At 35.9% G+C, this 12,270-nt stretch overlaps 1 protein-coding gene and 1 long non-coding RNA gene across 4 annotated transcripts in view; one reads left to right on the top strand and one right to left on the bottom strand.

Annotated features, from left to right (window-relative positions):
* MIGA1 (mitoguardin 1) overlaps positions 1-12,270 on the top strand; it is a 41,396-nt gene that overhangs the window by 12,327 nt on the left and 16,799 nt on the right. The gene's annotated exons all lie outside the window — the stretch shown is intronic.
* Positions 2,584-10,540, bottom strand: LOC121074256. The gene is made up of 3 exons (XR_005822232.1): positions 8,973-10,540; positions 5,581-5,701; positions 2,584-2,781 (listed from the first exon to the last, which is right to left on the bottom strand). It is a non-coding gene; the product is annotated as an uncharacterized LOC121074256 (long non-coding RNA).

The raw sequence follows: 12,270 nt of genomic DNA, 5'->3' as shown, positions 1-12,270 counted from the left end.
AGCTACCCTTAAAACAAACTAGCAAAAATCTTTCAATACCTTCATTGCTTATGCAAAGATCATTTTTTATAGAAGTCTGTGTTGATTAAATATATCGTATTTTGCTGCCCAGGGGTGGATATCTAGGGGCTGTATTTTTTTTTCCTTCCTATAAAGCCTTAATGGAAAAAAATGTATCGAGAGTATTATGTTTTAGTTTATGTGCAAGAAATATTTCTAATTCTCAGACAGGCACCAATTAGGAGGTGAGCAATTTGTAATAATTCATTTAGTTGTGCTGTCCAGTAGTACATACCATAAATAAAGTTCAAAGTAGTTAAACTTTTTAATCATGGTTTGAACACTTTTATTTGCTTTGTGTTCTCTGAAAATAAATTTACATTAAATGATTTCTTCATTTCTTGGAGAAAAAAACATTTTTTTGTGGTTGAAACAAAAATGGGACATGGGCATTTGAAACTGAAACAAAAGAAAACGTTAGGTTTTTCTTTGTATGGAGAAGTCTTCATCCCAAGAAATGTTCTTATAAGGGAAAGAAAACAATATTGCTAAGTCTAAGCAACAGCCCAGAAAAGTTATTCCATTTTTTTTTGTAAAGATTTTGAATATAATTTAGTAATTATAATTTGTGGAAGCTCAGTAACTGTTGAAGCTTGCTGCATTTTCCTGTGAGATCTCCTGTATTGCTGCAAGTCCTCATTTCTGTTGCACAATAGGTATTAAAATGGCAAATATTTGAATTGGATACGATGTCTTAATCTATCAATAATATTTCAGATTTACTCTGAAGACATATTTGTCTGATAGTAATAACACTTCCATTTTGAATAGCATTCAGCAAAATTCTTTGCCAGAAAGCACCTAAAGACAGGACGCTGAGATTGTAAAATGTAAGATTGGTAGTTGGAAGTTCAATTTAAAGCTGTAAACAAATATTTCTGCAAACATTACGTGTACCGAAGGATTGTAATGTTTGGCTCTCTCAGCAACACTCTGTTAATTTTAGCAATATCACGCTAAAAACACGAAATAGTTTTTCATGGACCCACAGTGAAGTTAACAGTACTAATAAAAGGTTAGAGGTTGATAATCTGTATCTTTATACTGGTATTTGACAACCTGGAGCGTATGCTTGTACTTATCTTAAAAGCTGAAGCTCAGCTGCCGTTTCATTGCATAGTAAAACAGATTAGCTGAAATCTTTTCAGCAGTGGCTCAAGATAATCTTTTTTACCATACACTGAGCCAGCACTGGAGGTCATTTCTTGTATGTTAGCCAGGGGTAACATGGCTGGAAATTTCTGAAAACGCTTCAGTAAAATCAGAAAGTGTCTGTTTCAGACCTGTGTTACCACTTGCCCCCCAGCTATGCTCTCCAGATCAGACCAGGCAGGCTAATTATACACCTTGTTGCTTTTCTGCAAATGGCATCTCTGAAGTCTGCTTTCTTTCTGTTCACACCAAAACTCCCATTGAAGCCCTCGTCTCTCTCACATCGTGACTCCTGCTGTGTTCTCGTGCCTTACCTTGTCCATTTAAAACTTGCTTCTCTCAAACAGTCTTAAAAGAGCAAAGATGATTCTTACTTAAAAAAATGAAAAAAGTAAAAAAAACATATTTTTTTTTTTGTGACCAGAGCATTCCGTTCCATTCAGGAGTTTCTCATTAAGCAAAATGCAAGCTTTTCCTCCTTTTAGCTCAAAAAGCTATTTATAACTGAGCCACAATTCACCTACCTGATTTAAATCCCCGAGCTCTGCTCTGTTAGCCAGTCCAGTGTTTCTCTTTTCAGTCCTCTGAATACAAAATCTGCCTACAATTTCTCAACTGTTTCTGCTCATTCCTTATGTGAGCAGCTGCACTCGTTTCTTTCCCAAGGTCTCGTCTTAACATGAGCTTTCTGCCTGCTTTCAGTTACTCAGGCAAACTCTAATTGCTTTTGCCCACTTTTTTTCCTTTTTGTTTCCTCTGCCCATCAACTTGAGATCCCTGATAAATGGGGTGAAATCTAATGAAGCTGTGCCAGTTCCGTACAGAAGTAAGGAACACTTGTACAATAGTTCATGCAGTTAGGGCCTTACAATACTATGCAGATAGGACTGGTTAACCCACACTGTATTATCTGTGTGTTTATCATTTACCCCGTAACAGCAAACACACGTGACTAACTCTACTTTAAAAGCCTATTTAGGGTTACAAACACTTTTTAAGTAAGTTAACTTTTGAAGGGTGTCTGAAATAATAAACTACTGGTTTACATTAAGATAATATTACACATTGAGGGATTTTTTTTGCACTTCTTGAGTATTAATTTTTAGAACTGTATCAAAAAAGGAGTGTGAACACCAAATTATTTTTTTAAGAATGTCACACAAGACAGTTTCATTTCAGTGCTTCATCATTTGTAACCTTAAATTTTCATTCAGAACTTAGTGTGAATCTGCTTGTAATAAATTACACTATGCTGCTTATTAAAGTAATCCTCAAAACAAATATTAGATTAGCTGTCCAAAATGTTTTTAAATATATTGAAACAAACTATTACTTTTAAAATTTTCTTAGATGTTATTTGGTGTTTCCCTTCATTTTGAAGGAAGAGCAGACCATACAAATCAATCATGACTGACTGGCCTTTATTCATATTAAGCAATGATCTAGTTTTCTTCACGTTAGACAGAAATGGGTTGATGTTATATACAGAAGAATATCAGAAATTAAAAGCTGGTTCAGGGCAAGGATCTTTATCCACTCATCAACGAAATTTGTATTAAAACCCCAAATCTGATGAAACAAATGAAAGAAATGTATAAATATTCCTTGATGTGAATAAATAGCATGGAACATTGTTTGTTTTTTACGACTATTTGCTGTTTGGCACTTACAAGTGCTGTTTGGCACTTGTAAGGAAAATGTTACGAAATTGTAAGGAGAAATTCAAACTAGAGCATCAAAACAGGTGAACAGGTCACATTATAGGTAGCCCAATGTTCTGTTTCCAATAGTGGTTGGCAATAGATCTGAAAGGAGTTTAAGAAGTCTCAATATATAAAAGAATCTTGTTTAGCACAACTCTTGGTGTCCAGACTACTGCTACGGACTTCCATAGCCAAATTTACATCTGACCATCTGTTTTTGAATCGGACCTCTGTATGTCCTTTTCAATCCTTTTTATGCTTTCAGCTTACATAATGTCTTGTAGGTATGACTTACCACATCTTAATCATTTAAAAATAATGAGGAAAAAAAATCCAGATAGTAAGAACCAGAGGCACTACTATGAGATGAGACATAATAAATCTTTCTTCTTGCTGTTTAAAATTTACTAAGTCTCTCAATATGCTCCTTTCCCTCTTCCCTTTTCAACCTTTTTTGCATACACAAAATCTTCCCGAGTGTCTGATTTTATTGCTTCTCGTTTTAGTTAAGCCAAAGTCCCTTACATCTCCTTGTGTGAAAACCATTGTGTACTTGTGTTTATACTGGCTAGCTCTCTGTATAGATTTCCGAGCTCACTGTATACTTTTTCTGAATACCCTGGCCAGAATTTATTATATAGAGTTCGTGTGATGCAGACAAAATAGGGGTTTGTAGTGACATAATACTTCTTATTTCCTGATAGTTTTCAGCATTCTGGTTGTATTTTCTACCAGATAACCAAAGGACAATCACTTACATGCTTCATTTTTATGATCTGTTCCTAATACAAATCCCATTGTTGCCTTCATGTAGCTAAGGTTGTTCTTGTACGTTCGTTTGCTGTTAATGAAATCACTTTTTCCCCATGTGCTAATTGATTACTTCAGAAAAGTCTTAAAAGATGCAGGGCATGATTTTCCTCCTCTCAAGTTACATTGACAATCCCCAGTATATCATAATTCGTTATATTCATCTGTTGTTTGGTACAGGAGTCATATTTGCCATCTATAGTTTGATCAACAATAGAGCTCTTATTAAAGGTTTATATTAAGCTGCATTCTTTTTTCATTAGTTTTTGTGAAAAGTTGCAAACAACAATTAGTTCATCAATTTCATACTTGATCTTGTTCAAGAACTCATTAACTGCAATGTGCTTATTTGTTGTGTGTTTCTTTTGCATTTTATTTGTTGACCATTTTAGTGTTTAGTTCTAATCAATAGTTTCTCTGTGCTTGTTTTAACCATTTTAACCATTTAACGCATATTTACCTCCTTTTTGTGTAAGGGGAAGTGATCGTTTTCCCCCATGTCAGGGTTTGATTTAGTAACTTTTAACACTTTTGAAAAGTGGTATATATTCCTTCCAAAGGCAGGAAGTTGCTTTTTCTTTAAAATAAAAAATAAAAAATCCACTGGCACATTCTTGTAGTATATCTTAACAAGTTAGAGTTTACAAATTCCTTTTCTTACTAAAAAGGATGTATATACACTTAATTTCTATGTGTTTATATACATTCTGAGTATAAATGTTCCAGAGGCATGAAGAAAACTCATACCAGACAGATGGCAAGTTGCGAGGGTGGGATAAGTGTTTGTTTTTCTGGCTGGGGTATCACAGTGTGAGGTTATATAAACTGATGATCAAGAACATGTTTTGGCCCATAGGCCTAATTCCTGTTTTAGAACTTCTACTAAAAACAATTTATTGTTACATTAAACTCTGTTTCAGACAAGCCTTTCTTAGAATATTCTTGGGCAAAATGAAAGAAGGAGAATGTAGTGGGAGAGAGAGAGACAGAATGATAGTTCAGAGTTAAAAAGATTTCATACGTTAGCTTAATCTTGAAAATGCAGGAACTAAATTTCATCTTCTTGTGATTGCTTTTGAGCACAATATCAAGATGAAATATTGACAGTCATATAAAATCAGTAAATTTAGTTTGCTGCACTATAGTTCCTTTATTAATTCAATAGCTCAACTGACAGTAAAGTAAATCAGCTTTTGTCTGCTATTTGTTTTCAAGGGGTTAGAATGAAAGCAGTGTCATGTTTGCACACATGAGAAAGCCAACTGTATTTCTTAAGTGATATGCCTACTGTGTTTAAATTGTGCTGCCATTTAAGTCAGAGGCCCCTACCCATCAGCCTGGCATAAATGGTTGTAGGGTATCCACGTAGCAGTCTTCAGTAATTGCTGTTTACTCAGTTTGATATTTGGTGCTTTCCATACACCATCGCTACAGCTATTTACTGGTGATATAGTTTGGCTTCATATAGGCTTTATCCAATTGTTTACTCTGGAAGGCACAAGTCGTTTGTGTAAGTCTTTCCTTTCCTAAAGGCCTTTTTATATCTTTCCATTTTTTTCAAGTTTTGTCTTAGCTTTCCAACTTCTCAAAGTTGAACCTATATGTGGGACTAAATGTATTTTTCTGGAAAGTTATAGCAAAAGGTGCTGTGAACAATAACAGAGTAAAATTTGTTGTTTGTGTATCGGTTTTCTCTCGTGCGTATATTTATGCAGTCAGTTACAAAAACTTATTAAAAATAAGTTGAAGTCGTTTTATTTTCTTTTTTGATGGTTCAATCTAAATTAAAAAAAAATATTGTCAGTTTTCTCATTCTTTGTGTGATATCTGGTCTGTATGCTTCGTCCCACCTTACCTAATAATCCTGTTTGTAGCAAAGTGCTGTAGAGTGTCTGGTTCAAGAGCACATGCCGATCACACGAGGCTTTATTCTCTACTGCTATTTAAAGCTGCCCTTGCTCTATGTGTAGAAATGCCTGCAAATATTTAAAGGCAAACATCTAAATATTTCCAGATAGCCCAAATTACATATATTCCTTGCTTTATCTTACTTTAACCATGGTTAACTAATAGCTTGACTTTACATTTGCTGGAGTAGCTGATAATCAGTGTCAAACTAAATTGCAAGGTCTGATTGCATTTATTGTTAATTATAATTCAGGTATTAATATGTTGTTACAAATGCATTTAGTAATCTTGGTGTTATTGGTTTGTTTTTCAAGTGAAGTTTGGTAAACAGTGTTATTTAGTAAACCAAAGGCTCAGAGAAAGAACTCCATTCAGAACTAACTTTTAAGGATCCTTGTCTCATTCTTTCCTACTGTCAAGGACAAGTGGAAGGCAAGCAGGCCCCCATCAGTAGGGCACTTAAGATATTCTTTATGTCTTATTGTTTAAAGTTATGCATGTTTCTTATGAATTTGGATTCCTAAAGTGTATGCTGTGTGCAGCTGGGTTTGCAGAAGCCAGTCACATTCCAGAGTGGCCTCTCTGGAGTCTGCAGAATACTGTAAGACTGTTCTGCCCTGAAATTCAAGTGACAACTAGGATTACTCTGCTGTCCCTGCAGAGTTTGCCTGTGTCAAATCTATTACCCACATTCTGTATTCAAAATGGAGATTGTATTTAGTCCAAATCAAAAATATATATATATATATTTACATCTTCTGATTAACACTTAGTTTGCTGAGTGTCAACGGTTGAATAGTTGGTTCTGTCTTTCTATCTTCCTATTAATTCGTGAGATAAAAAGGTACCTACCTATCTTTCTTATCACTGTCTTCATGCCTGCAGGCTGCATGACGTGCATATTAACATAACTGTTTTTCAGGAGTAGAGTGTTTCATTCTTTTAAAATAGGTTATTACCAACTGTTACGCAGTACGCTTTTTTTGCAATGGAAGAGCAAATGAATATGTAGGTTCCTTTTGTCAGTCTGTCTCTCTTACTTTGAAATGTGAACATCCCTGAAGCGTAAAACACTGGCTAAAGAAAAAACCTTTCCAGTAATCCTGTGTTTAAAACGTTTCTTCAAAGAGAACTGATATTCATGGATGTGGATGATGATCCTGTGCTCTTGTACTATGTTGAGCAAAGTAGTCCATATGCTAGCTTACTAAACTGTTTACTCTTTCCTTTTTTATATAACTACTTAAGGAACTTTATAAAGCAAAAAGTTTCAGGTGTTGAGCAACGGTTGCTGTCTATTTTTGTACTTTTTCACTGACTGTTCCTACTGTCTCCTCTTCTTATCAAGAGCAACATTGTGGGGAAGCCAAAATGGTGTTGGAAAGAAGCAGGGGGTACCAATAGTAATGAACTTGTCCAAATATCATGCTATTAGTGCTCACTGGTGTTTATTAGATTTACATAGGTGTGCTAGAACAGAGCACAAAGGGATAAGTTCATTTACCTTTGAGATTCCTCTCTCAAATCTTGTGAGAAGACTTTTCTACTTAACCTGCTTATGGAAGCCTCTGATGTAGGAAACATATTCAAGGAGCTAATTCCAGATGTGTAAGCCTCAAAATTAATCTTGTACTTCCTTTTCTTTTAAATATGATACTGCATTTTGAATTTGCTCTGCATCACAGAGAGTTAATGTGCTATCACGCTGTATGTGACTGAACAGACCATTCTATTGTCAGTAGAAAGTGCATGTGCAAAAATAGTGGCAGGTTGTGCTTGTTTTCAGGATGTGAAGAACTAAGAAAAGGCAGTGACGTTCAAATCTGATGACTAAGGCATCTGGCAGTCTTCACAGTGCTGTGCTATAAATCTCCAGTGGACAGCCTACGTTTTAAAATAAGCATCATGTGAATTCAAACTAGACTTTGCTATGGCCAAGATAGATGTTATGCTTTCCGAACTACAGGAGAAGAGAGTACTCTGATAAAAAGGATGAAGTGACGGCTGCGTGTTGCACATTCATCTAAACAGACTCTGAGACAGCTTAGACAGCTGAGCAAACTTGATTGCCAAATCTTTTCTTTTTAATCAAATATAAGTCCAGAGGCTGATTGTTATCCAAATTATTACTTCAAAACAGGAGGGTGGTCAGAAATCAAATTGTTATATAAAGGATAGGCATTTAATCCAGATGCATTGATTTTTAGCTTTATGGCAAAGAAAAGAATTTACAGAAAAGTGTAACCATTAAAAATGTTGAAACCTATAATATGCAGTTACAAATAATCAAAGTTTACATTTTCAAAGAAATAAGAACCTGTATGATGGGGAGAAACCTAACAGTGACATGTAGTTTATACATAATATACATCTCAAATCTGTGTCAGGTTCGTTTGTCTACATCATGCAGAGTCAGAGCAGGAAACCAAGAAAGTGAATATAGGCGTATATTTACTTTGTTTTTGCTAAGCTGATTTCGAAGCTGTCAGCACATATGATGTATTAGTTCACATTATCAATTATACATTAGATGCTGCTGTATTTTATTAAAATTCAGTTTTGAATAATCTAGCACCAAGAGTATTTATCTTGCCTCTTCTTTGAGGTTTGAATTGGAGAATTCCTAATGCTGAAGCCTTTCTATTTTGAAATTTGGGTCTTAAAGTAAAGCATGCCATAATGATTCAGAAGCAGTTTTCACAGGTCACATTCTTTGCAACAAAATCATATTTCTGGCAACCATCAGAACTATTCCAGTTCAGTTATCGAATGTGTGGAAGACTTGTTTAGCAGATTTAAATCTTGAAAGAATCTTTTATCAGCGTTCCAGAATATCAGAACTACATAATATTTCCTAATACTCTTGAGCTTGTTAATGTATCTGTGTCTGATGGACTACAGGAAATAAATTATACTAACATTCTTTTCCAAGGTACACTTGATGTTTACTTAGCTTGTGCATTAGTAATCGTTGTAGTCTATGTGTGCTGTTTCCCTTCACTGGATGAGAGCATTCAAGGTGCTTGATTTTACAGTTTGAAAATATGAGAGCAGCAGCCATGTTGTTCTGTTTCATACATCGTTAAGCATGTGGTGGTCAGCAGATAATATAACTTTATGGACAAAGTCAGTATCGTGAAGGTCCGAAAATAACCATATTATTTCAAACATCCCAGAAATTGCCATTAAAGTATGTGGAAAATCTCCTAAAGATGATAAGGTTATTTTAAGCAAGTTGCATCTTTTTCCAGGCAGTTGTTCTCTGCATGAAAACTACTGGAGTGTTTGTTAAGAAGGATATAATGGGAAGGCTCAGCAGTTAGCTTAGCCAAAGCTTACCTTAAAAGTCTGTGAAGATCTACAAGTGCTAGGAGAAAGGTAAAACTGACTACTCAGTGCTGTCCCATGCTCTGTGTTCCCCAGTTGTTCCGTTCCGTTAAACCACTGCTCTGGTAGCTGAGCTCCTAGTGAAATGCTGGGGAGCAGAAGCGGTGTGTTTGCAGCGGGGCCTGCTGGAGGTGGGGGCACGTACTGGCAGTCAGGCCCGACAGTCAGAAAGCACTGGAGCAGGATTTGTTTCCCTTTAAACAAATGCCTGAGTAGTTCTTGCTTAGTGCATTTTGGTTCACATCAGAGCAGTCCTGACAAAGAATGATGAGATGTTTTACTGGTGATGCATACTGGCAGACTGGGAGAGTATGAGATTTGGTTAGATATTTTTAAAAGACTCTAAGCTAAAATATGTTTTTGTGCTTGAGGCTATAACAGCTTTGTTTATATACAATAAATTGAGATGCCCCCAGCTATAAGCACTTTCTTAAATCTGGATATTTGTGTTATTGGGGAATTGTAAATGAGTAACTTAACAGTAAGTGTTAAATCAGGAGTGGTCGGTGTGGTCACCCTGCTCCATCCTTGGCCAGCCTTTTGTAACTGCTTGCTGAGTGACCCAGCCATTGGAAGGTGCCATCTGAAGGTTGAGGTTGGTTTCCTTTTATAAGCATGGCTTGAAGTAAAATTCAGTGCTTTCTAGGTGCATGGTGGAAGACTTCATGTAATACATTAGTAGCTACTTAGTAGGACTGGCAAATTTTTAAAGAATATTCAGTCAACACTGTCAGAGTTATGACTATTTATAAATGTAAATGAAGCTGCTTTTGGATGCTTCAGCAGCAGTGTTGACAAAACACAGTGCTGCTTGTGACCTAGCTATAAGACAGTGACACATTCTCTTGTAATTGAATTAGATAGTAATTCATGCTTCTGTGCTCTCTGAACTTGATTATTGTAATTCCGTTGTCTAGGCATGAAGCCACGCATCTGAGGGATGTAACTAGCACAAAACACGGCGGCTGTCTGTGCGGTAACCTGGCAGAATATGGGGAACGTGTTACTGTTGGTGTACCCTGACTTCTCATAAGTGGATTCCTCTGCAAGGCTAACTCCTCTCCAGAGTCTATCAAGGGGCTGGCTTACATTGTAGAAGTGCTTTTCCTTTCCCATCCTGCTTTCCTGCTTGTGATGTATTACTGCACTAATGCGCCACTGAAGTGGGTGGCTGGGGATAATAGGAAGCCATGGCTTTACCGGTGACACTCAGAACTAGATTCCTTAACTCTCCGTGAATTCTTTGCCAGGGGAAAAGTGCTTTCCTTTTTTAACTGCTGCACATAAGTGCAAAGCTCACTTGCAAACTCATGCTGTGTTTCATTCAGGGTCGTAGGGAAGATAACACACACACACACACATTCAGAATTTTAAAATGTTGTTTGTAGATGCATACTTCCCAAATGAATTCCAAAAAGTTGACTTCTATGCAATTCCATCTCTAAGGTCAAATGCTGCTTTGCAAGTTGAGAAGTTTATTTTTTGGTCTGTCATACCACAGGAATCTACCAGAGACAAAGACAAATAAATATCCTAGATTAGTACTCTGTAATAGATGTGATATTTTTTTTAGCCTGCTTAGTTTCGAATACATAGTTGTTTGCATAATCTTATAAAGCTGGGTTTACTTTCACAAGCTTTAGCCATACTTTGTATTCTTAGCATTTTTGAATACCCTTAATCTAACTTTAGAACCAGTTATGCATTTTAAAGCACCACAGCTTAGAGTCTTTATGGCAATTACTGTTGTCAGTATCACATCTGAAACCCCACTTCATTCTCTTTACAAATATAAACGAACTGTAAATAACTCCTGGGCTTCTCAAATAAGTACAGTATATTTGAAGCTCACATACTCGCTAGTATTTCTTTCTTTAAGGTATTAGACTACATAGGAACTTGGTCTGGCTGTATGAGCAGATGCAGCCGCGGGTGGGTGGGTTCCTCTTGCAGCTGTTCATTCCGGGATTCTCATTGTGCTGCTGTCTCTTTTTTCATGTTCTCATGTCTAAGAATGTTCTCCTGGTACTTGCATGGTATGTACTCTAACTGTAACTTAATTTTCACCCTACTGTTTTCATAATAATGTGTTCTCTGCACAGTACGGGTATCGATAAGCATCTGCTAGGCAAAAGGTATTATAGAGTATTAGGGCGGTGGTAGCCAGAAAGTCAGAAATAGCTGACAAGGCTGTGTTGTTTTATTTGGGTACACTCTCATTTGTATGGACATACCACTTGCCAAAGGTATTAATATTTCACCTAACATTAACAACCTTTTATGAATCAGTATTTTGTCATAACATGCATAAGTTGTGCATTTTGTAATAGTGAGAAGTGTTTTTTGTGTTTTTTGCAAACACAGGTATTCCATATTCAGCAAACACAAACATTTTATCTAAGTGAAAATTCTAGGCCCATATTAGGAATATTGGAACTATGACCTTAGCAAAAGTAAATTATTAATATTCTATTGATTTTTTTTTTTTAAGCAACTAATGCTACCACAGTCAGCTATTGCAGCCTTAGTTTAAATAAAAGTAAATTTAAAAAACCACAGCTCTTCACTTGGAGGAAAAAAAAAAAAAAAACTCATTTCACTTAAAAAAAAAAAAACTCAAATTTTTACTCTTTTCATTTCCTATCCTGCTGTGGAATAATGAAGTAAGTTTGTGGCATGATTTGTTGTCGTTTGGTTGGTTGGCTGTTTCTCCTTCTCCCCTATAATTGTATCCCTATAGCTAGGTATGTGTAATGAATCATCTTGGAGTTAGCTACATACTCGGTAATCTTTTTAGAATGACAAAAATAATATTTTATCAGAAATATAATCCCTCACTGACATATTAGTAGACTGTTAGTGAGGTTCAAAATGACTCTTGCAACGATTACTAAAAAAATAAGTTTTCATTTTTCTACCATGAGGTTTCTGGCCGTTGTACAATGTAAAGTTCCTATGATAAAGTTCCTATGAAATTACTGCCTTAACTGTGTTTGGGACATCCCTATGAGGGTGACAGAGACTTTCTGAGATTGCAAATAGGTTGATATATGAGACTACTTGACAGCTGCACTTGGTGTACATGAGAGCTGTGTCCTTATCTTAACATCTTGAGTAAAGCCGTCAGTAAGATCATTAACAGTATGGCCCACTTGTTACTCTTATGAGAGTTTCTAATTTATATTGCTACTTATGAATATAGCTGTTTACTTCTCATGAAGGAAATGTTGCTTATAGACTGGGAGTGTCA

Source organism: Cygnus olor, chromosome 8, assembly GCF_009769625.2.
Source record: "Cygnus olor isolate bCygOlo1 chromosome 8, bCygOlo1.pri.v2, whole genome shotgun sequence".
Taxonomy (NCBI): domain Eukaryota; kingdom Metazoa; phylum Chordata; class Aves; order Anseriformes; family Anatidae; genus Cygnus; species Cygnus olor.
The sequence above is the reverse complement of the archived record's forward strand: the minus strand, read 5'-3'. Positions and strand labels throughout refer to the sequence as shown.